We start from the raw sequence: 26,422 nt of genomic DNA on the forward strand, positions 1-26,422 counted from the left end.
CACCAAAGACAGATCAACCCAATTTCTTGACTCCGACTAAAGATACTCAGATGATATCAACTACTCCCACTGTTCCTTTATGGTTGTCAAATTCAATAAATAAGAAACAGAGTTTACAACCAGTGGCCTCACCAGTAAAAGATATTGTCACTAGGTATGCGGCTAGAGGGTCTAAAACAAAGAAAATGAAAATGGATGCTTGTCTCACTAAGGATCCAGTGACGGGGAAAATCATAGCGGAGGTGGCTACTTTTAAACAGAAAAGGGAGTCAGGGGAGATTGATGAGGAAGGATTCAAAGTCACTTCTATTGAACTTAGTGCCGTTAATAGGAATACTGGTAATAATTTCTTTAAATTTTCTGTTGACCACATGCTCACGCAATCAGAAAAAGATTCCAGAGAGAAGAAAGAATTGAAAGCAATGGTCATGACAATGGCCACATACATCAATTCGCTGATTAATTCAGGGCCTGACCCAATAATCCAGCTACCTCAGCCATTCAATCCAAATTCCGCCGAAAGCCAGCAATTGATGAAACAGATGCAGAGGGGAAAATTGCTGTCTGACATTGTGGTTAGTTGGGTAAATAGCATATTAGAGCAAGGGAATAAATTTATTTCCGAAGTTACTAGTATCTATTCCGAGGGTGAGACATTGCTCAGGGAGATTCAAACCTTGATACCAGTATGGGAGATAGAATTGTCACAGTGTCAAACCATAGTTTCCCGAGTAACTGAGGTTGAAAAGTTTGGAGTTCTCAAATTCTTAGGTGAAAACCCCATGAAAGCCATGGACCCGTGCACATTATTTATCCTGAAAAGTAATATGAGCTGGAAGGAGTCCATCTACAAAGAAGCCATCAAAGAGGTCCAAGGCATCAAGAATCAAATCACAGACATGCATAAGGAACTGGTTAAAGACATGAAGATTGTCAACCCCACAGGCATCTTACAATTGGATGAAGGCAGCATGGACATTGAAGTGTTAGCCAAAGGTTTCACCGAAGCAGTTGAACAGATTAGGGACAAAGAAACGCCAAAGGTCGATGATTTCACTTCGTTGGCAGGTATAGAATCCATGTTGCACCTCAATGAGAAGCTGATGCCATGTCAGAGCCTAAAGATGAAGGAGTATAGGTGGCAGAAGGATGCATGTAGAGCCCGGCTGATGAGTTTAAAGAAACCGCACTCACAGGCCACACAGGAATTCATGTCTACTTTCCAGAGCTGGAAGCTGGTACGTCAAACCGTCGGAGATGAGGAGGAAGCCGGGGAATATAGTGGAAACTGAATCGTCACCCGTTGGCGTTCTATCTTTTTGATAACTGCTTTCTAGTTTCATAACGGTTTCTTGTATTAACCCGATAGGGCTGGGTTTTAAGGGAGGCCCTTCGGGATTTTAAAAAACTATAAATGCTGGGGCATTGAACTGTTTTAGGGGGATATTTTTTTGATTCTAGCAATAGGGAAGAAGGAATAGGAGATTAGATATATTTTTAAGATAGATTTTTCTGAAAAATAGTGATCAAGGATAGTATATGCATGTTTTAGCTTCCAAAGACTTTGTGCATTGAAGTTGGAAATACATATATGAAAAATTTTGAGTTATGCTTTGAGACTTTGTGTTCTTGGTGTTGAATTATTATCACTTTGTGGAGGTAATTCAGCGATTCGAAAGTTCCTTATTGTTGTTGGTTAGTCGTAATTTCATCTATTTCCTGTTTTGAGATACATTAAAAATCTAGCAGAAAATCCACTCTTTAAGATAGATTTTGTTGATTATATGTGTGTGAATCTTTTCATTTTCGATTTGTATTTTGTAATTACCTCACTACCTAGGAGTAGTTGAGAGAACCTTATGCACTTTCAGGAAAAAGTGTAATTGTAAAAACTGAATTCATTGCAAATCAGATGAGGGAGCTGTACCTGTAGAAAATTCAGAGAGGAAGTTAAAGTAAGATTAATACTTTCTCAACTGTAGTGAATGATTCTGTTCTCTTCATAATATTGGGCATAGAGTAAATTAAGAGAAGTTGAGTGAGAGGACAATCTGTTCACCAACAATAACTTTGTTCTTTATTGTGCAGGATGAAGAGCATGACAACAAACAAGTTACAAGTGGTCCTAAAAGAAACTTATCAGTGGTGGCTTCTGATGTGAGAACCTTAGAATTGTTACTAGTGATCCTAGAAGAAACTTATCAATGGTGGCTTCTGATATGAGAACCTTAGAACAGTTTCCTTTTTGGCTTGATAGAAGAAGTTCTCAGGCTTCCAAGCAATAATAATGCCCATCACTTAGGCATGTGCACTTTGCTTAATAGTCTATCCTAACATATCTTGTCAATGACTAATTTTATTTATATTGAACATTTTTTTCCTTTCCATCATTTTGACTATCACTGGGCAATATATGCATTTAAGAATTGTACTATTCTCTCTTTGACAACAAATTATCTTTCTCCTTACAAGAAAACAATAGTTAGCTACCATTTTCAACACTTTATATCATGAATATCAACTTTTTGTTAACAACACTATGGAGAGGAACTTGAGAATATGTCTCTTGTTGGTAAAAGAATAATAAATTGTATGGAAAAAAAAATTGACATATAAAAAAAATCCATTAAATTATTTTAATATATAATATAATATTATTTTAATTATTTAAAATATGTTAAATTATATATTGAAAAATAAAATTATGAATTACTAAAGTTTTTTTGTAAATTTCCATTTCAAAAGATAATTAAATAATTTTATAAAATATTAAATTTTTTTTTTTTTCAGAGTTTAACTTTTTGTTGGTAATTAAGGTGGTCATTTTCTTAAATCTAAGATATAATAATAATAATAATAATAATAATAATAATAATTGCCATGTGGTCATTATGTAATGCTCTATTATAAGTGACGACATTTTTTAAGCGACAGGTTGTATAAAATTTTAGTATAGGTTATTTTATGAGCTATGACTAGAGGTTTTCTTTCTAGGGTTCTTTCTTCCAGTATGTTCTTTGAATCCTATGTAAAAAATAAAAAATAAAAATATACTAATAAAATTTAGTGGAGTATTCCACTTTTATCAAAAAAAAACTATAATAATAATAACAACAACAACAACAACAACAACAACAATAAATCAATAATAAACAAAGATATAATAAAAAAATAATAGTGATGGAGACAATGTAGGAAAATTTTGTCTAAAATTGTGTTTCAGCATAATGGATCCATAAATCCCTCTCTAAGAATCAAAGTTCTAGTCAATCAAATAGTGATAAAATATTTTACACAAATTTTAACCTAGAGAAATATGTATCCATAAATCCCTGTATAAGAGTCAATGTTTTGACCAATCAAATAGTGATAAAATATTTGTACACAAATTTAAAACTATAGAAATATGTATTTAAAATATATAAATAATTAGATTTATAATAAAATGAAAAAATACTAAGTTATAATTGTTTCAAACCATTGATTTAATGATTAGTTAAAACTACAAATTATGAAACCATTGCTATAATACTAACCTATTGCAAATACTAATAATTGAAAATCTATACAAACACTGAAGTTTTTCTCCAATGATCTGCTCTCTAATAAATAGTTTCTTGAAATACAATGAAAAATTATTTAGAAAGAAAAGAGCATTACAAATGTTTAGAAAGCCTCTAATGGTACAGACATGGAATTTAACTAACCCAAACAAATGGTTTGATTTGATCAATATAAGGTTATAATATACAAGTCATACCTCTATTAACTTATCCACGATATCTTTTTGTATTTTGTTTTTCTAAAATTCTCTATTCATATATTAAAAGAAGGATTATTATGTACACAATTAGGGTTTATTGGAATATTCTAATGAAACATCAATTAGTGATCATTTCTTCTTATGGTCAAGACAATCAGACCAAAAATAACAATATGTCAACTTTATCTTTTGATTCTCTTTTAAGCATCTTAAAATATTTTATTTTGATCATTATATTATTAGAAGATGTCTTTCTCTACTTTGTTCTCTAAATTTAGTAAAAGTGGAGATCTCCACACTATTAATGACCATGATTTTTGGTTATGGAAGAGTAATTTTTCCTTAATCATTTGTTTTAAGCTAACTATTGAGCCATTTAATTAATTTATTCCATAGAAGTTATACTTATATAGTTAAAAATGGATCTGATAAGAAGGAGACCAAATCCATTGTAAGTATGTGCCTCTTAGTTTCTGTTGCATATATTTTTCCTTTCCTCTTCTTCCTTTTTATTCTTCCTTTTTACCACAAGCAAAAGAGATATATCAAGAAGAAGATGACTAAAAATAGAAACAAGACAAAGAAATAGGGCATAAAAATATGACAATAATGTTTAGTTATGAATATTCATTCCAAAACATAGTTCTTTTTGGAAATCTTGTAAGGAGTAATTGCAAAACATTGAGAAACATTCTCTTTATAAGATTACATGGATCTATTGAAAATTAATATGGTGTTACACTTTAATGAAAGACTTCATTTTATATTTTGGACATATATTTGCTACAAATATGATTCAAAATCTTATAGAAGTTTGAAAATTTGATTTATAGTTGTCTACTTTTAATACTTAAATGATATTTTTGATATTACTATTTTTTTGGCCTAAAGTACAAAACATTAGTAATTCCATATTAACAACATATTAACTATAGACTATAGTAAAACTAGGAACCTAATAATAGTAAAGACCCAAACAAAAAACACTAACAGTAAATAGAAATTTACTAAAACTCCTAGCCATAAAACTAGGAACCTAATAATAATAAAGACCCAAAAAAAAAACACTAACAGTAAATAGAAATTTACAAAAAGTCATAGCCAAAAAGGCTAAAGAAAGAGTAAAATAAGCCCAACCCCTAACCATTCTTATTGATTATGCAACCCACCAGCTGGAAGACATTCGTCCAGTCCTTAGTTAGGAATTTGTAGACTTCCCTTGGTTTTCCTTCTCTTCCTCCAACTGACCTACCATTTTTTTCTAAAGAAGACATAATGTAATTGCAGAGCTATGCATAACTCTAAACTCAAATCTTAAGGATGATCCCCTTTTTCTTTCAATGTCGTCCACCCTCTCCTTTATTTTGGATAGTTTAGCTTCAAGCTCCAGACATTTGGAACAGGTTTGGTTGCCTCCTCCTCCTTTTGAGAATCATCTCCTATGTTAGGTCTAAGGGGCCTTCTTTGGCCAAGTCCAAGACATGAGTAGAACAATTAGAAGAATCAAAATCAACATCCCTTTTAGACTCCTCCTTACTAGTAAGGACCTTTTCGTACTTTTTAACAATTTCTTCCATATTCTTGTCATCATCCCCTTTAGAGTTTCTCAATGATCCTCTTCCTATGTTATTCCAAAGATTTTAATAATATCTATTGCTATGCTCAATAATAATATATAATCTAGATGCTCTTGTTGTTACTACTCAGATTTAATTGAGCAAGTTAGTTAGATTTACATACTATGAATGTTGTATGTCTATATCTTTTTTCATTTTGTTTTGTATTTACTCTCAAAATTAATATGAATATATTTATGCAATGTTAAACTCATTATTCTAACACTTTATATATAAACATGCTTATATAACATTCAAAATATATATATTATATGTACTTACCAATTATAGCATTCAAAATATATATATTAAATGTACTTACCAATTATAACATTCAAAATATGTATTGACAAAAGCACCACTCTAGGAGTCAATAGCACCAGAGTAAGACAAAAGTGCCAAAACATTATCAACACATTTTTGGTTAGGGTTTTGACTTTTTGGTTGACTTTTATTGATGGTTTTGGACTCCAAAGGCTATGTACTATCATTTTTGATGATTTGGAGCACTATTTTATTCCTTTTTGATGCATTTGAATCCATTTGGCTCTGGCGAGTGGTTTTGTGCTTATCCGTTGAGGTGTTGTTAAGTTACTCACACAAGTTGAGTGTATCCTTGTTGTCAACGAGGTTAAATTGCAGCTCTAGCAAGAGGATTTGATGTACCTTGCTATAGAGGGATGTTCTATGATGTTGGATTCATGTATTATCCTTTATTATGTATATTTGACATTCTTGGAGGTTTTCCTTACTGTTGCAATTTAGCATTTTGAGTCTATGGCTTAAATTTTGATGATTAGCTCTTGGATTCCATGTTGATGTTTATCTTGAGATTCAATTGTATCAGTTTTGTGTTGAGTTTTATGTTGTTATTGTGATGTACTTGTATTGTGATACCCTATGGTTTTGGTCCATGTTACGGAGAGTGGGATCTTACATGTGTTGACCAGGGTCTTGAGCATCATGCCTCTAGGAGGGGGTCTAGACTTGATGGAGCCACATGAAGAGTTTTCTTGTAATTACAAATGATAATCGCAATAATTGATTAGTGGGTTTTGATATTTAGGAATTCACTAAAAAGGATAATAATTAGTTTTGTGGCCCCACCTCATAGCCCTTGAGGATTACTCGGGATGATCTTTGGAAGACTGTTGGAGCAGTAAACCGGTCTCCCTTGAAGGGATCCAAGGTTGAGATAGTTCCACATGTCTATCCACATAGGGATAGAGCTTGTAGGAGAGATTCCACCTTTTGTGGTCTTGTTTTGCCATTACACTCCACATTCGGTGGGTCATCCGCATCTTGTAGAATATTATATTATTTTTCCTACCTACCCCTAGTATATCTTACCTACCCTTGTTTCCCATTGAGCCACATGTCATGATTGTGTGCTTGTACATCCATATGGCCTTGCCTATATAAGAAGACCTATATTCATTGTATTGGTTAATCTAGTTGATCATTTTGCATATTGATGAGAATACAGTTTGTTCTTGTGATTATTTTGTCTCTATTTTACACTTTTCATTGTGCCCTTGATCTTGGAAAAATTTCACATGGTATAAGAGCCATTGGGGCTTCATTGATTGGTTTTTGGAGACATTTTGGAAAGATTCTATTTTCAGATCTGAGGAACAAGTGGTTTTTGATGGCATCTTAGAGTGTTTTCAACCTCACCATTGCATCCGGGAGGCCATTTACAAAAAAATTGAGTCTAAACTCAACCTCTTTTGGCAAAAATCAACTTTTGGGGGTGGAGGAATCGTTTACCCAATTTGGGCGGTATGGTACAAAATTTTCCAATTTATAAAAAAAAATTGTGAAATTTTTTTTTCAAGTCCTTTGAAAAGAATTTTTTGAAAAAAAAAAAATATCTGAAAAAGTTTTTTTCAAAAAAAAAAAAAAAAAAACAAAAATAAAATTATGTTTGGGGGTCTGTAGACCCCCCTATGCCACTAAACACCCCTGCAATGTTTGCAGGTTTCGACAGTACTACCAGTAGCACCGCTCAGCGGCCACCAGCCACTGGCAGCACTGCCAAGGCCTCTATGCAAACCCCAACCCTCGAAAGACTAGGCATCGGATGTAGTTCACATCGCCGCCCACAACCCATAGCACGCTACCTGTGGAAGCTCCGTCGCCACCCATGGAATCTTTGCTACCACTGTCGACCCTTTGTTTCGGATCCACCACCGATGGTCCCTCTAGACCCCGCTACTGCCACCTCTTACGACACCTTTTGCCATGTCGACTACCACCACTGGCACCTCCCACTGGCCCTTCGCTCTAGCAGTCGCTGCTAGCCCTCTAGTGGACCTCTGGCCACTGCCTTCTGACCGTTGCCGACAGTCTTTTTTAGGCCGCTGTCAAAAAATTTTGGCTATTGACTTTGCATTTTCTGGCGACCACCAATAGAAGACAACCTACCTACCATGTCAATGCCTGGTTAGCACTCAGTCAGCATTTTTTGGAAATTCTCAGACCCCTCTCCGTTGAGTTGTTTGGTTTTTTGGGCCAACTTTGGATGCTCATAACTTGCTCAATTTTGCTCCTTTGTGGGTGCAATTTTTTTTTATTTGGGCTAATTTTTCGTTCTCTTCATAGTGGTGTGGTTATTTTCTTATTTTGGTGCATAGGTTTTTTTGGAATTTTGGTATTCTCTCAGCTGTACCAGTCCAATCCTCAATTCTGCAACTTCAAAAGCCTCGTTTGAGCTCATATGACCTCCTTTTCAGGTGTCATTTTTTTTTTAAAGTGCATGTTTTTTTGTCTAATTTCATAATTTATTTTCAGATTTTAGAGATTTTGAGTGGAAATTGTACTTTCAAATTTTGGTCTTATTTGGCCTATTTGGTACTTGTAAATTTCTTGGATCTTAGTTTATATCTTTTTCCCTATTAGTTTGAGTCTCTTTTGGCCTTATTGAGGCAATTGTAAAATTGAAATCAAAAGTCCACTTTTCCATTTTTTGCAAGTGGCCCATTGTACACGCACTAAGCATAAAGTGCCAAATCATCACTTTTGGAGGGGTTCTTTGATTGAGTGAATTTGGGGGGATGTCTTGTGTGATTGCGCTTCTCTTTCCTTGTGCTCTTTCATTTTTATTGCAATGAGTCCTCATAAATTTTCACCTTTAACTCCACATACTTATACATCATGGAAAATTAAAGTATGGAGCAAATTAATGGAAAAAGGTCTCATGCATTACATAGATGGAACAATAGTAGCAACACCTAATCCTAAGATTGATCCTAATGCTCAGTTAGAATGGATCACTAATAATTGCATCGCTCTTGGAACTTTGTGCAAGTATGTATCAGATGATCTCATTTTTCATATTGGGAAGTGTACTACAATCATACATGCTTGGGATATGTTTCAAAAATTGTATGGTCAAGTTGATGAAATCAGAGGTTATAAGATTGACAATGAGCTTACCAACTTGGATCCTAAGAGAGTTGATACAATCCAAGATTATGTCACCAAAGCAAATGAGCTAGGAGAAAAGCTTAAGGATTGTGGAATTGACAAAATGGATGCTCAATTGGTATTCAACTTTTGGATAAGCTTGCACCAGAATATGCAACATTTGTGTCTAGCTTCCAAACTCATCATTTGATAGTGGGGAGTTCCTATGTTATGCCTTCATTTGGTGCTTTCACAAAAATGTTGATATTGGAACAATCTAAGTTGTTGAACATGGGGCTTCTCAAGTCTTCGAACTCCAAGGCTTTGGTGGCTAATCAAGGGAATCAAGGAGGTCAAGGCAAAGATTCCAACAAGAATAAGATGCACTCTAAGCCAAAGCCACAACAAGAAAAAGGACAATAATCCTCTCCATCACAAGGCAATTTTTCATCCTCTTCCAAGAAGGGGACACCACCTAAGAAGGATAAACCAACTTGTGCATATTGCAAGAAGTATGGTCATGATGAACATCGATGCCACACAAAGCAAGTTGATGAGTTAAGTAATCTTCTTAAGAAAAACAACATCAACTTGCCATCCACCTACACAAAGAAGGATTCATCTCCTTCCTCTTCCTCACATTCTAAGGGAAAAGGGCAAGCATTTGTGGCTACAATAGGTTCTTCACAACAGTGGATACTTGACTCGGGTTCCTTATATCACATGGGTTCTACAAAGGACCAGTTTTCTTCATTGGAAGCATCTAAGGTACCTCACATTTACATAGGTGATGATACACAAGTAAAGGTTGAAGGGAAAGGTTTAGTTGACATGGATGATGGAACATTTGAGAATGTTCTCTATGTTCCTAACTTATCTACCAAACTTCTCTCTATCTACCAAATCACTCACTATGGGAATGGGAGAAAGGTTGAGTTTATACTAGATTCAATTGTGGTGAAGGAATTTGATGATGATGCCTTGGTAATAGTGGGAGAAGTCAATGACAACTCAAGGATTTATTCATTCTCCCACTTATTGCCAAGTTCACCTTCTAGGGCCTTTCTTACTCATTCAAATTCTAGAAGTAAGCTATGGCATGAGTGGTTTGGTCACCTCAACTACTGCTATCTTCAGTAGCTCAACATGAAAAACATGGTCACAGGTCTACCTTGAATTAGTTTTTCAGAGGGTGTATGTTTAGGGTGTTCCATGGGCAAGCATCTCAAGGAGAAGTTTGATAAGGGGAAAGCTTGGTGAGATTTGGAAGTTCTTCCACTTGTTCACAACAATGTAGCAGGTCCATTTCCAGCACCTTCATTTAGCAAGGCCTGCTATGTCCTCACCTTCATTGATGACTATTCCCGCTTCACTGGGGTCTACTTTCTCATTCATAAGAGTGAAGTATTTGATAGATTTTAGAACTTCAAGACTCGTGTGGAGAAGCAATCTAGGAAAGTGGTGAAGATTCTTCGCATAGATAATGGAAGGGAATATGTGAACAAAAGACTAGAGGATTTTTGTGCATTTGAGGGGATTGATCTTCAGCATTCTGTTGCATACACCCCACAACAGAACAGACTTGCAGAGTGCAATAATCAAACTCTCAAAAAAATGGATAGTTGTATGATACGTGCACGTTCTCTTGATCCTGATTTTTGGGCAGAGGCTACTAGTTGTGCCACACACATCCAGAATCAGGTCTCTCATAAAGCTTTGCAAGGTATTAATCCTTTTGAGGCTTGGGCTGGTAGGAAACAGATTGTGAGACATTTTGGAGTCTTTGGGTGTCCAACATGGGCTCGCATACCTCTGCAAAAATGCAAGGCATTGGAACCTCAGAGTCGGCCTTGTATATTTTTTGGATATCCTAGGGGTGTTAAGGCATACAGATTGATGGATCCTGAGACACATGAGGTGTTCATTGAGAGGAGTGTTCACTTTGAGGAAAGCTCTCCTAGCTTAGCCTCTCTACCTCCTCCACTTTCCTCCATTGTGGATAGTGATGCTAGTGATTCAGATGATGAGACTCCTTCAACTCTGACTCATAGGGTTACACCTCTGCAGGGTCCACTTATAGTTGAGGAGCCTCATTCTCCACCTCCACATAGACCTTGTTGGGCTCAATAGACACTTGAGTCTACGGGTTCTCTTGTTGGGGATCCTTCAAATACATGGAGAACTCAATCATAGCATTAAGATCTTCCACATGCATTCATTGCTACCACTTTTGATCCATAGAAATTTTGGGAAGCATCAGGGGTTCTTGAGTGGGACAAAGGCTATGGAGGAAAAATGTAGTTCCTTGATGAGGAAAAACACATGGGATTTAGTCCATCTCGCTAAGGGGAGAAAGATGGTTCGATGTAAGTGGATCTATCAGACGAAGTATATAGTGGATGGTAGTGTGGATAAGTATAATGATTGGCTTGTTGCAAAAGGTTTCTCATAGGTACCAAGTATTGACTATACTGAGACCTTTGTGCTCGTAGCCAAGATGAACTCCATTCGCTTGACACTTGCTATTCCTGCAACTCATGGTTGGGTTGTACATCAGATGGATGTGAAGAGTGTTTTTATTCATGGTGATCTTGATGAAGAGATTTATATGGAGCAGCCATAGGGTTTCATCCAGGATACTTCCTTGGTTGGCAAACTAAGGAAAACTCTCTATGGCCTTAAGTAGGCCCCTAGGGCTTGGTACGCCAAGATGGATTCCTTTCTTCTCTCAACAGGGTTCACCAGGTGCCATTCTGATCAATTTGTCTACATTTTGTGACAGGATGACTCTCACTTTATACTTGTGCTCTATATTGATGATTTGATCATTATAGGGAGCACCGCATCCATCATTAGTAGGGTCAAATCTGCTTTGCATGACAAATTTGCTATGACTAACTTGGGTCTTTTGTACTACTTTCTCGGGATAAAGATTTCACAATCACCTTCTGGTATTACACTATCGCAACCTAGGTATGGTCTTGATCTACTTGCACACTTTCATATGATTGATTCTAAGCTTGCACCAACTCCCTTTCTTTCAGGAGTCAAGCTTGAGGCTTAGTGTTCTTCTCCACTAGTTGATGCCACTTTATATCATCAGCTTGTGGGTAGTCTCTTCTAATTAACTCATACAGGCCCTGATATTTTATTTATGGCTGGCATGGTTTTCTGCTTCATGCAGGAACCACATGAGCTTCATTGGAAAGCTACCAAATGCATCCTTCATTACATCTAGGGTACACATCACTATGGGATTCACTATGTAGCAGGCACAGGACTTCACCTGGTTGGTTACACAAATGCCGATTGGGTTGGCGATCTTGATGATCGTAAGTCTACTTTAGTTTATAGTTTTCACCTTGGTTGAGGCCTGATTTGTTGGTAGAGCAAGAAGCAACATGCTATTGCTCTCTCTTTGACTGAGGCTGAGTATCAAGGTGTTGTTAATGCAATGACTGAGACCATTTGGCTTCAGCTAATTCTTATAGAGTTTGGGCTCACCACTCCACTATTGAAAGTTCTTAAATAACCCGGTCCTGAACTAGTGGACCAAACACACCGAGATTCATATGCACTATATCTGAGAGCTGATTCAGAAGTAGGTCATTGATTTGCAGTATTGTCCTACAGTGGAGCAGGTTGCTGACATATTCACCAAACCTTTCATCGAGAGTAAGTTCCAGCAGTTACAAGCTCTCTTGGGGGTGCGGGATGTGTCATTAGGGGGGTCAACTAACTTCTCCTTCCTCTCTTATGGGGGGGACTTTTTCCTGTTTGAGGTTTTATCCTTCTTCTTTGAGAGTCGTTTGTACATTCATCTCTCTTTTTTGGGGGAGTTTTTTCCACTGGGTTTTCTCCCTTTCTCCATTTATGAGAGATCGCATTGCATAGTTTTTCTTGTATTTTCATATTGTACATGGGTACCTATCATGGCCTAGTAGTGGGGACCCATCTTGCATTGTTGACTTGAGTCTTAATTCCTCTAAGTTGCACTTAAGGGGGGGTGTTGGTATAAATAAATATTCATTATGGATATTATTACACTTTACTTAACTTAGGATAATACATCTCTTTGTATTTTGGATTTGAGACACTCAAGGAAGTGTGCACATAGGGATAGAGCTTGTAGGAGAAATTCCACCTTTTGTGGTCTTCTTTTGTTGTTACACTCCACATTCGGTGGGTCATCCATCTCTTGTGGAATATTATATTATTTGTCCTACCCACCCCTAGTATTTCTTACCTACCCTTGTTTCCCATTGAGCCACATGTCATGATTGTGTGCTCATACATCCATATGGGCTTGCCTATATAAGAAGGCCTATATTCATTGTATTAGTTAATCCAGTTGATCATTTTGCATATTGATGAGAATACAGTTTGTTCTTGTCATTCTTTTGTCTCTATCTTACACTTTTCATTGTGCCCTTGATCTTGGCAAAATATCACAATGGATAATAGAATATGATGTTCTAAGATGGATATATGAAGTGTTAGGACTTTGTCAAGTAATGATGTTGAGATACCATAGGGAATGGATTTTCATTGTATGAGTTAATATAGAGATTGTGTTAATGGTTATATGGTTATTCTGCTTGCATAATATGATTCTATGGATGGGTAAAAGCACAAATTTGTGTCACACTTTTAGAAAGGCATCAACTAACAAAACTAAAATTGTTTAACTTCAACAACATAAAAGTGACATTTCTAAATTGAATTTTGAAATGATGTAAATTGATCAAATGTAGAAATATTAATGAAATTTATGTCTGTTATTTTTAAATTTTTTTAGAAAAAAAATTGATATTTTTTTAGGAAAAAAATTGATATTTTTTTAATAACTTCAAAGCCAAATTTTTAATTGCTGAAAAATGCTGAAAATCAAGGGTTCTAGTTGGTGTCACCAAAAAAATTGAAAATGGACTTATTTTTTTATCAAATAGAGAACATATATATGCAGTGTTAAAAAAAAATAAAAAAATTTGATGTTTATTTTCTAGTTATAATATTTTGAAAACCAACATAGGTAAATTTGACAGTTTTTGTTTGGCGTCACCTTTGACTACTAAATTTATCAGTAACCAAAAAAAAAATACACTTTTCAAGAAGATTCTCTCATCTAGTGAAAAATAATTTTTTTAATTTTTTTAATTTCATTTAATATATTTTTTTTAATCTCTAATCAGCCTCTTTTTTTACATTAAAAAGATTAATAAAAAAATAAAAAATTATCAAAATAGTAAAAAAATTATATGACTGGATTCGTGACTTCGAGCTCTACAAAAGGGTATTTTTTGTTATTTGTAAATCAAAAATTTGTCTGAGAAAAAATTGGCCAAAAGTTCAATTTGGTGAAAATGTAGAGCAAATGGTCATTTTGGTGCCACATGGTAGGCCAAATCAGCTAGTCTGGCTGGACTCCTGCCCACCAAACTTGGTCCCCCATCCAACCAAGGAAAAAAAATAGTTTTTTTGTCCTTTTTTGGTTTTATTTGCGAAGTCAACTAGCTAGATTATCAAGGTCAATTTGACGACCATTTGGACATATTGCTAACAACTTTTACAAGGTATTTTTTATTCAATTTAATAATTTTTATGTTAATTTTAAATTATTGATATTTTAATATTTGAATTACATGTATAATTTGAGTTTTTACCCATTTTTCATTTAAATACTATTAGAAAGGTTCACTACATGTTTGTTTGTTTTTCCTTTCTAGTTTAATTAGGCTCACATCTTTATTCCATTTTGGGGTTAATTAACTTGTTTGAGGTGTTTTATGGCTTTGACATGCTTTTTGTTTAGATAGAACCCTAAAGATGATAAATAGGGTATGTGAACTCCCCTTGTCTTTCATTGGTCATTGGGTGTTAGAGAAATTGTTATCATCTTCTTTTTAGGTAGAAGGGAATGCCCTCCTGATAAGCCCATAAGGCTAGTGAGTGGGGAATTAACCAAGGGATACTTTCTTCTTTCCGCTATATAAATTAATACATTAGGCAAAATCTGTGATGCCTTGGTGACATATATCTACACTGAAGGTACTCCCAAATATTTGCACTGTGTACGTACTTGTGTGGAGAATGAGGAGTGGGTTCTTGAATGAGTCTTTTTTTATCTGAACATCATGATGGCTTCAGTGCAAGGGGATAGATGATTTCCCCCCAAGACACTCACCATAATGCTCCAGTGGGATGAGACAGAAATCCTTGGTTTAGCATAATCTACTTGTAGGTTTCTAGAGAAAGGTTGATAGGGTCATCCTTCCAATCCTAGAGGCCCCTATCTATTTGCTCACAAAAAGGAAAAATTAGTGAATACATCCGTCAACGTATTCCTACACTTGACCTGATGGAGATTCCAATTTGGGCATTGAAGTTACTACCATGAGAACATTGACCTTAGGATAAGAAATTATTTGATGTGTTTTTAATTATGTTTAGACCCGTGAAAATTGGCCTTAATTTGGCCTATGAACATACAAATTGATCATGTTAATTTTTATAGTATCACTAGTTGTAACAATCATTGTGTCTTCTTGTTTGCCATGTTTGATCTAAATGGCTACAATTTTTTTATGTATATGTGTTTCTATATATGTATATATATGAGCATGTATGTGTTTATGTGTGTGTATGCATGCATGTGTGTATGAGTACATGTATGTATGTGTATGTCTGTGTATGTGTATACATATATGTTTGTACATATATATGTGCATGCATGTGTGTGTATATGTGTGTGTGTGTATGTGTGTGTGTGTATATGTGTGTATGTGTGTATATGTACATATGTGTATGTATCTATGTATGTATGAGTATGTATAGATATATATGTGTGTATGTGTGAGTATATATATGAATCAGTATATTTCTATATGTGCCTTTGTATGTGTGTATGTATATGTGTGTGTGTATGTGCATGTACATGTGTGCATGAACGTGTGAGTATGTGTGCATGTATGTATGTATGTATGTATGTATGTATGTATGTGTATGTGTGTGATAATGTGTGTATGTGTATGTATGTCTACATGTGTGGGTATGTGTGTATGTATATATGTGTATGCTTGTGTATGTATGTGTATATGTATGTGCATATGTGTATGTGTGTGAGTATGTGTATATGTATATATATGTGTATGTATGTGTATGTGTCAGTATGTATGTATGTGTACATGTGTATGTGTATATGAGAGTATGTGTGTGTATGTATGTGTATGTGAGTGTATGAGTGTATGTATATGTGAGTGTATGAGTATGTGTGTATGATTATATGTGTGTGTATGTATGTGTGAATGTGTGCATGTACGGGTATGTATGTGTATATGTGTGTACATGTGTGTGTGTGTGTGTGTGTGTGTGTGTGTGTGTGTGTGTGTGTGTGTGTGTGTGTGTATGTGTGCATGTGTATACGTGCGAGTATATATGTGCACGATATATATGTGTATCTATGTATGGATGTGTGTATGTACATGTATGGGTATGTGCACGTACATGTGTGTTTGAATGTGTGAGTATGTATGTATGTATGTATGTATGTATGTATGTATGTATGTATGTATGTATGTGTATGTGTGTGAGTATGTGTATATGTATGTGTGTATGTGTGTGTATGTATGTGTGTGTGTGTATGTGTGTATGTGTGTGAGTATGTGTGTATGTGTATGTATGTATTTGTGTGAGTATGCATGTGTATGTGCATATGAGTGTATGTGTGTGTGTATGTATATATGAGTGTATGAGTGTATGTGTATGTATGAGTATATGTGTATGAGTTAATGTGTGTGTATATATGTGTGAATGTGTGCATGTATTTGTCTATGTGTGTATGCACATGTGTGTATGAGTATGTATATGTGTGTGAGTGTGTGAATGTGTGCATGTAGGGTTGTGTATGTGTATGTGTATGTGTATGTGTATGTGTATGTGTATGTGTATGTGTATGCATGTGTGTGTCAATGTGTGTACATGTATGTGTGTATGTGTATGTATGTATGTGTGCAAGTATGTATGTGTGTGTGCATGTGTATCTATGTATGTATGTATGTATGTATGTGTATGTGAGTGTATGTGTATGTATGAGTATGTGTGAATGTGTGCATATATGTGTGTATGTGTGTTTACATACATGTGTGTATGTATGTGTGTGTGCATGTGTATGTGAATGTGTGTATGTATGTGTGTATGTGTGTATGTATGTTTGTGTGTATGTGTGCATGTGTGTATGTGTGTATGTATGTGTGTGTGCATGTGTATCTATGTATGCAGGTGCATGTGTGTTTGTGTGAGTATGTGTGTGTGTATGTATGCATGAGTGTATGTCTGTGTGTATGTATGCATGAATGTGTGTAGGTATGGGTATCTATGTATGTATATGTGTATGTATGTGTGTATGTGTATGTACATATGTATGCATATATACTATGTATGTATGTGTATATGCATATGTATGTGTATGTGTAAGTGTATGTATGAATGTGTGTGTATGTGTGTCTATGTATCTGTGTATGTTTATGTTTGTGTATATACTATGTATATGTGTGTGTATGTATGTATGTGTGTATTTGCATGTATGTTTCTGCATATATGTGTGTGTTTGCATGTATGTATCGACGTGTATGTTTCTATGTCTGCATTTATGTGTGTGTCTTCATGTATGTGTGTATACACTATGCATATGTGTATATTTATATTTAAAGTTGGGTCCAATTGACTTGACATATATGTCCATGTGGGCATGTGTATTTAGGGGTCTATAGATTTGGATTGCTTCTCAATAGCAATTTTGTCCAATGGGCAATAAAAGGACTAGATTACAAAGGCATGATCAAATAAAAGAGACAAAAAAAGGGATACAACACCTGCTGAAGGACAAGTTCCCATTTACAATCAAGTGGTCCCAATTCAGGAAAGAGAAGAAATTCATCCTAGTCAATCCAGAAATTTTTTCTTTGGTATGTCCAACTTGATGGAGATGGATGAAGATCCTCTTTTAAATGAGCTTGAAGTTGAGGATATGGTACCAAAAAGCACAATAAATCTACACACCAAAAATATTTGGGATGAATATTCTCAAGATAAATCTCGAATTGGAAGAGAACAATTGTTTGCAAAGTTATTTAGGAGAAAATAAATGACCTCCATTTTGGAGTTGTTGGGTGTTGATAACAAGAATAAATCTTCAAAGGTTTCAATAAATCAAATAGTGGTTAAAAATTTGCAAGATCTTAAATGTATTGAGAGCACAATTCAAATTGTTGATTTAAGTGTTGCACGTAGAGAATCAATGACTATGATTTCTAGTAAGAAATTATCACAAAGAAGAAAAACTCAATAAATTTCCCAGCTATTAGATATGTCTAGAAGAACTATGCAGAGATATATTCGGAAAAGAAACAGGTTGGCTGAGAATATTGAAAATAATTGGGTCAATGTTTGCAAGGTTCTTCAAAAAGATAGAATTGCTAAAGATGTAAAAAGACTTGTTATTGAATACTCGACCAGTCACTCTTGGGTTTCTTCCAATATAAGAGAAACTATACAAATTAGAGATGAAGATGGTACAAAAATTTCACATCCATAAATAGTTTATAGACACAACAAAGAGTGAACTATTTGAAGCATTCAAACAAGAATTTCCAGATGTCAAGATATGTCAAAGAATGTTTGAGGGATTATGACCATGTTTTGTGCATATCAATAAGGCACGTGAAACTTTTCATTGTAGAAATAATGTTGAATTTCAACTGCACCTTCAGTCATATAAAAAGGCAATGGGAGAAACTAATCCAAATGTAGTCGTCCCTACGAGTGCAACACCATTTTGTGAAGTCTATTTTATATGATAGATTAGAAGGTTCAGATGAGTACAACGTATAAAAAATACATGTGTTGATTGTGGAGATTTGAAGAAATTTGTACAAATTGAGAACATTGATCTTTGAGTGCAAGTTCTATGGAAGAGATTTGAATATGAAAAATATCAAACAAAATTAGGAGTTGAATCAAAAACAATTATATTAAAAGAGAGTGAATTGTCTTACAAGAGTTTATGTGTAGATTTCACAATATGATATATCCACATATCCTACATTGTCATGGTGTAAGATGACATGAAAAATAGTTTCGTATCTCAAAAAATTGCTTTCCTTTGGGTTGTATTCTTTCAATAGTTGACTTCTTTGAAAACTATATGTTCATTCCTCACACAGAGATTGAAATTCAATACTATCATTTTGAGTAGGTTTCCATTTTTGTACAAGTTTTGTATAGACATGTAGACTTTCATGTGGACAATATAGAATCTGGTGAAGATGAACGCATTATCATTAAAGAAGTTCATTTTTATATCAGTGATGATACTTCTTATGACAAGAGTTATGTAGCACATTGTTTTGAGATTTTTTTTGAAAATATCATATATCATTAGATAAATGCCTCACAACATTGGATTTGGTCTGATGGATAGCCTGGTAAGCAAAAAATTTGATTAAATTTCTTGTAGTCTTTATTATTATTTAGTATAATTAATTTTTTAAAACTAATATAATAGATTCGATTGTAACTTCACATGACAATTTAAATATGCAAAAGCATTCAATTGGTTGTCACAACAACATACGAAACAAGGTCTAAAGTTTTTGTGGAACTTTTTTGATAGTGGACATGAAAAAGGAGAGCATGATGGAGGAGGAGCCTATGTGAAGAGTGCACTTTGCCAATATGAACTTGGAAGTAACAACATACGAAATTCAAGTGAGATAGTAGAATGGTGCAAAACTCATTTTGGGGCACATGACATGACATACAACAAATGTTTTTTTTGGGAAGTTAGAGACAGTGATCAATCCAATCCTTATAATTGCCAACCAATTAATGGCATTAGAATTTTGCATCAAGTGATGACTACAAGACATAGTAAACCTCTTGTGATTCAGGTTAGAGAAAAATCATGCTTTTGTGTTGATTGCATTGAAAACAACGCAAATATTCAGCAATGTCAAAAAAATAGAGATGGATTTGTTTCACAATGGGAGATGAAACAATTTGTCACAATGCCTCCTTTTTAAGAAAGTGATAATGTAGGTATTCATGATCCTATATATTCATCTGATTATGAAAGTGTTTCATATTTAGTTGTGCCAGGTACACTTGCATTTTATTTAAATATCCTTACACCTTTTCATGTACTTTCTTTAAATTTTAATTAAATGTGAATAATTTTTACATTCCACCATACACTTTATAATTTAATTGTTTGTAATTTGTCATGTACAGGTGATCTCTTTGTTGTGCTTGCATATCTTGACAATGTAGAAGGTTTTGACTATTACCTAGTACAATGCACAAAACCAAAATGTAATTGTCAGAATTAGTGGAAGATACTGATGGGCAATAATATCCCACTAGATCAGTCATTGTTGAAGGTACTTATTATCAACAAATGAAGATAGATAACAATGATGTTACATTTACTAAATTCATACCCAGCCAAAAAGTTTTGCATTATATTCATTTAGTTATAGGAACAAGATTACAATTTGAAACTTTACAAAAGAGAGGTTGTGGCCCACAAAAGTGGAGGTTGTCTATTGAAGATCATGAAAGGATATTAGATATAGTAAAAGATAGAGAGGATCCAATGAACTTGTGTATTTATTTGACCATGATACATGTCTATATATGCATATATATGTATTTACTTTTTTTTGGGATCATCATACATATGTACGTATGTATATTTGAGCTATTTTGGGATCGCTATACATATATACATATGTACACATGCACACATATACATATACATATACATTCAAGTTATTTTAAATTGCAATATATACATATGTACACATGTACATTTGAGTTTATTTGTTGCAACTACTTGAAATCAAAATTTACACAATTCGAGTTAATTAGTTGCATGCTATCTTATAATGATTCGAATCACTTAGTTGAATTAAATTAATTAATTGATCTGAAGCGGTTCGATTAATTAATTTGATTTAATTTGATTAAATAATTGGATGTATTTGAATCACTTAATTGAATTGATAAATAATTAATTCATTGAATTGATTTGAATCATTTAATTAATTGATTGGATTTATTAATTCATTGCATTAATTCATTGGATTGATTAATTGATTTGAATTAGTTTGATTAATTCATCAAATTAATTTGAATTGATTTGAATTAATTTGATTTATTCATTGAATTGATTTCAATTAGTTTGACTAATTCATTGAATTGGTTTGAATTGATTTGATTAATTGATTTTAATTAATTTGATTAATTCAATGAATTCATTTGATTAATTGATATGAATCGCTTTTTAATTTGAATTGATCTGATTAATTTAATAATTAAATCAACAATTTTAAACTTACTAAATCAAATCAACAATTAACAATTCAACTAACTAATTGATTTTATTAATTTAATAATTAAATCAACAATTCAACTAACTAATTGATTTGATAATTCATTGAATTGGTTTGAATTGATTTGAATTAATTTGATTAATTGATTTGAATTATTTGAATTAATTTGATTAATTTTGTAATGCCCCTACCCTAGTCGGACTTGTAAAACCTGTTTGACCTTGGTTGACTTCCTATGTGGCATTCTTGAATGGTAGGTTAACCGTGATGCAATGTGGAGTTTAGATAATATAAATAATCGTGCATACCTATTATTGTGCTTTTGCATCGATTCTTGTGTAAATGTAATTGTTTCCTAACTCATGTGATAAATCTCGAGCTAACGCCTTCATTGAATATGTATATGTCTATGTATATGTATGCTTGCGTGATTCATGGGTGCAGGAGATTTCAGGTACAACACCGCCTAGGGCGAAGTTCATCTCCTTCGGGATTTGCAAATTTGAGTAAACCTCCTCCATCCTCAGAATTTGGATTTGGGGGTCATAAAACACTCATCTTGCCTTAGCCATGGTCAGGTGAGCATCGTGTGTGGTTCGTGGGGCTTTCTTTTCATTGGGTTGCATGTTGTGTGATTTGGTGGACTTCCTTGATTTGCATGCCTTGCACGGGGTAAGTGGAGTTTGTTATCCTAAGTATTAAATTCAATTTAATGAGTAGATGTATGCATTAGTAATTTAGAAATTTAAATAGGTAGCTTCTTTTATATGATTAATCGTTAATTTAAAGAGATTGCTTTAATTATAATTGTAGCAAGCTTAAAGTAGTTAACTTGAATTAATGTGTTCATTTACGCATTAGTAGTTGAGAAAATTAGAGTAAATAGATTTCTTTCATGAGATTAGTCATTTATTAAAAAGGTCGCTTTATTATGTTAAAGTGAATTAATTTAATAGCTAATTTTAAAATAACAAATTTAATGAGTTATGCGTTTTAGAAAAGAAAGATTTAAAGTCATTTGGGAAATAGAAATAAATTAATCATTTTCGCATTTTGGAAGGGAAAGCGTAAATTTTATTAATTAAAGGAAATTATTCTTTTTACTTGTAAAGCTGATATAGTATAAAGGATTGATTTTTGGAAATTTAAATTGAATTAAATACCTTACCCTTGTTAATAGTTCAAAATATAAAATGTTGGCTAAAGTAATATGGAGAAATTAAAATCAGAATTAAATAAGAAATAGAGGCATTTTAATTTTAATTAGAAAATCAAATAAGAGGTATTGAATAATGGAAAGGAATGATTTCCATTTTTCATTTTACTTTTATTTTAAAAATAAATGCCTAAATTCGAAATTGAAAATTAGGTCAAAAAAATGGGGTTTCTCATTTAACCTAGCTTTTGAAATGTTTTTGGGGGTTCTTCCTTGGGTCATCTTTTTGGAAAAAAAAATGGAGATTGGGGATTTTGGAGGAAATAGAGTTTTGCCTTGAGTTGTAGGTGGAGCTCTTCTTCAAAAATATTCTTCTTGGAATGCATTTTGAGGTAGGAATCTGATCATTAGCTTGATTAGAATGTTTGTAAAAAAAAAAAGGGGGGGGTTTTGTATCTTTTTCTTTCTTGCAACCTTGGTTTTTCAGATTTTCCATTGATGTCTGTGAGTAAGTTTCATTGTAGAAAATTGGTAAAGCTTTAACTTTTATTGGATCTTTGTGTGGAAAATGGACTACAAACATTGTTTTGGATTTGGTGGTTATTCTTTAAACTCTTCTATTTTTTTGAAATCCATAACATTCTGGAAAAAAAAGAGAAAAAAAAAAAATGGTTGTGACTGCAATTAATGGAGAATGGGGGTTTTTACGTTGTGTGTTTGGTTATTTCATTCATGTTTATGTCAAAAAAAAAATATTGTTCTCCAGTTTGTTGTTATTTTGAGCAATCTGGAAATTTTATGCGACTGTGATTGTTTTAAAAAAAAAGAAAATGGGGTTTGCTGGAAAATGTTCTAAGTCTGTGTTTCAGACTATGTGAGTTGTTTTGGTATTTTATTTATCTTTTATTGATATTCTGCATATACTGTGTTGTTTTAAAAAAATAATAGTAAATAAGGAAAAAAAAATTGATGAGAATATCTCTCATCGCTGGGAGGAAATGGGCTGCCACGACAGCACTGCTACCAGTTGGTAGCAGCGCTACCATTGGTAGTGAACTGCTACCAAATTGTAGCAGCGCTACCAAAGGTAGCAGCCTGCTACCATTTGGTAGCAGTGCTACCAATGGTAGTGTGGGCTACCAAGGGGGCCCACATGGGGGTCCACGTGGGTAACCCCAATTTAATATTTTTTTTTATTTTTTAGTTTAATTAGATTTTATTTATTATTTTTTTTTTTAAAAGAAAAAAAAGGGGGCAAAAACAATAAATTAATGATATGTTAGTAAATGAAAAAAAAAAAATGATTTTAAATGGAGTTTTTAATTATTTAAATTTAGTCTTTTGCTTCTTTATTTATTTAATATTATTTAAAGTTGAGTATTAAATAATATTTGGAATTTAGAATATTGATATTTAGATAACTCATATAGTAGTATATGCGTTTGCTACACTCTGATTTATATAAATGGCATTAATAATTATTAATTATAAACTATGGTTAAATGTGGGTGTTATTTCTAATTGGTTAGATATAAATTGAGATTCATGTATACTTGTTTTATATATACACAAGAGATTTATAAATCATTGGGGGGTGTTTTCTTTTCATTTCAAAGGTTCCTTTTTGAGTATATTTTCTTTGATTAGGGTATAGTTGTGTTGCTAGAGCGGGGTAGTAGTGTATAGTTCTAGACCAATATGTCAATGATGTTTATATAAGGATTAAGTAACATATCTAGATGAGTGATGCTTACATTTATGTGAACTTGGTTGGAAAACTTGTAGAGATGTATTTATGGACCAAGCTGGTCATTTGTATATTGGATGTGTTCCCCTAAGTGGCAAAGATGTAAAAGACATGTAATTATGTATTCCTAACTATATTGAATGGCAGAAGGGTCTTGCAGTTGAGCAGACCCAGAGATGTAGCCCTTTAGGGGTGAACTCCGAGATCATATCCGTGTTATGCGATGCCTTGTCACTTTTATTTCATACTTTAAGTTATCATGTATGGTTGTTTTTTTCATAAGTGTAAAATGGGAATTTAATGAAGCTAAATCAAGTGCATAAAATTATTCATCTTGATAAATGTAGTAATTAGGTTCATAAAAGATTGTAAGTTTGATTATGGAAAAGAATTTGTTTTATGTTAATTAAAGGAAATAATGGTGGAAAGAATCTCATTAGGATACCATTATTGTTTTAGCTTGATATAAGCTTGTAAATCGAACGAATGTGAATGGGTAACAAGGTTAGATCTAATGTTGTAAATTCTAAGTTGAAATCTAAAGGATGAACTTCATGTGGGTATTTTTTATCTTCTTAAATGAGCATTGCCATGTTAATCATACTTCACTATACTGGATGAATTTGTTTAGTTATTTATGTTTTAATCTTAACAAATAATCCCTACCAAATTAACTTGATAATTGGGTGAACTCAACTATTTATCCATAATTATAACCCTTATAAAAGAATTATATTTATGTTTGCTAAAATTGAACTGAAAAGAGAAGTATTCGTATAGTTGTTTATATCTTAATCTTGGTAAACGTATCCTTTCATATTAACTCCATTTACTAAAAAGAGTGACATGCAATAAGATAATTATATTGTAATCCTAATGGAAGAACGTCACTATGAACTTACATTTTAATCCTATAATGGTGAATTTCATCTTGCTAACTATATTTTAATTTAAAGGATGAACTCATGTGTCCTAATACATATCCACCTTAATGTATTGAGGCCATCTAATAGCACTAATCAAGCTTCAATGAATGAACTCTATGGCTTCTTGCATCTTATCCTCCATAAATGAACTATGACTCATTAGTTGGTTATGCTTGAATTAAAATGATGGAACCTCACTCTATTAATGGAAGTTTAATCCTTAATGAACGAATCTCACCTTATTAACCATACTTTTAATGCTTAAGAAAGATATCAAATGTGGGTGGTTACCTTAAACCCAAATGAATGAACTTCCTTATACTAAACGCTTTGAACCTTTTGGGAGGTCTCTTAATGTAATTATGATTTAAAGTGCAATGACTAAATAACCTCGCAATGGACTCCTATCCACCCAAAATAAATGAAAGCTTCCTAAATTTCTAAGATGTCAAACCATTGAACATATATATAATTATGTCTTATGCGTTATCTCGTAATCAAGATATCCAGCTTATTGGATCAACTGACGCGAGTTGAGTTAGGTGTAAGATTACGTAATCACGTTGGGAAACTCCTTAGGATTGTTTAGCCTTCTGTTGTGCTATCTAAGTTTTTGTTAACTCTAGTTTATCTTGAGGTTGTAACTTATCAGTAATACTCTTAAATATTATTAAAAAAAAAATATTTACACTCTATTTGAGTGTTTTTAACTTAAACCCTTAGGGGTTTCCTGGCGGGGCATTACAAATTCATTGAATTGAATTGACTTGATAATTTGATTAATTTATTTGAATCACTTTTTGATTTGAATTTATTTGATTCATTTAATAATTAAATCAATAATTAAACTAACTAAATCAAATCAACAATTAACAATTCAACTAACTAATTGATTTAATAATTCATTGAATTGGTTTGAATTGATTTGATTAATTGATTTGAATTAATTTGATTAATTAATTAAATTCATTTGATTAATTGATTCAATTAATTTGATTAATTCATTGAATTGAATTGAATTGATAATTTGATTAATTGATATGAATCACTTTTTGATTTGAATTGATTTGATTAATTTAATAATAAAATCAACAAATCAACTAACTAATTGTTTTAATAATTCAATTTATTAAATCAACAATTCAATTAACTAAATATCAAGATTTATTATCCAAAATAACATGATCAATTCTATGTAACTTGAACTAATTATAAAAATATATCATAGACACATAGACATGTGTAATAAACAAACAATTAATCTCATCAAACAAGTGTATCTGATACGTATATAATGTCATCAGACATGTACAAGTGTCTACTATGTACAAGTATAAGATACATAAACATACATGTAAAAATGTGCGATATGTATATAATCTCATCAAAAAAATCTCAGATACATATATCTAAAAAA

The sequence above is a fragment of the Cryptomeria japonica genome, chromosome 9, assembly GCF_030272615.1.
Source record: "Cryptomeria japonica chromosome 9, Sugi_1.0, whole genome shotgun sequence".
NCBI classification, from domain to species: Eukaryota; Viridiplantae; Streptophyta; class Pinopsida; order Cupressales; family Cupressaceae; genus Cryptomeria; species Cryptomeria japonica.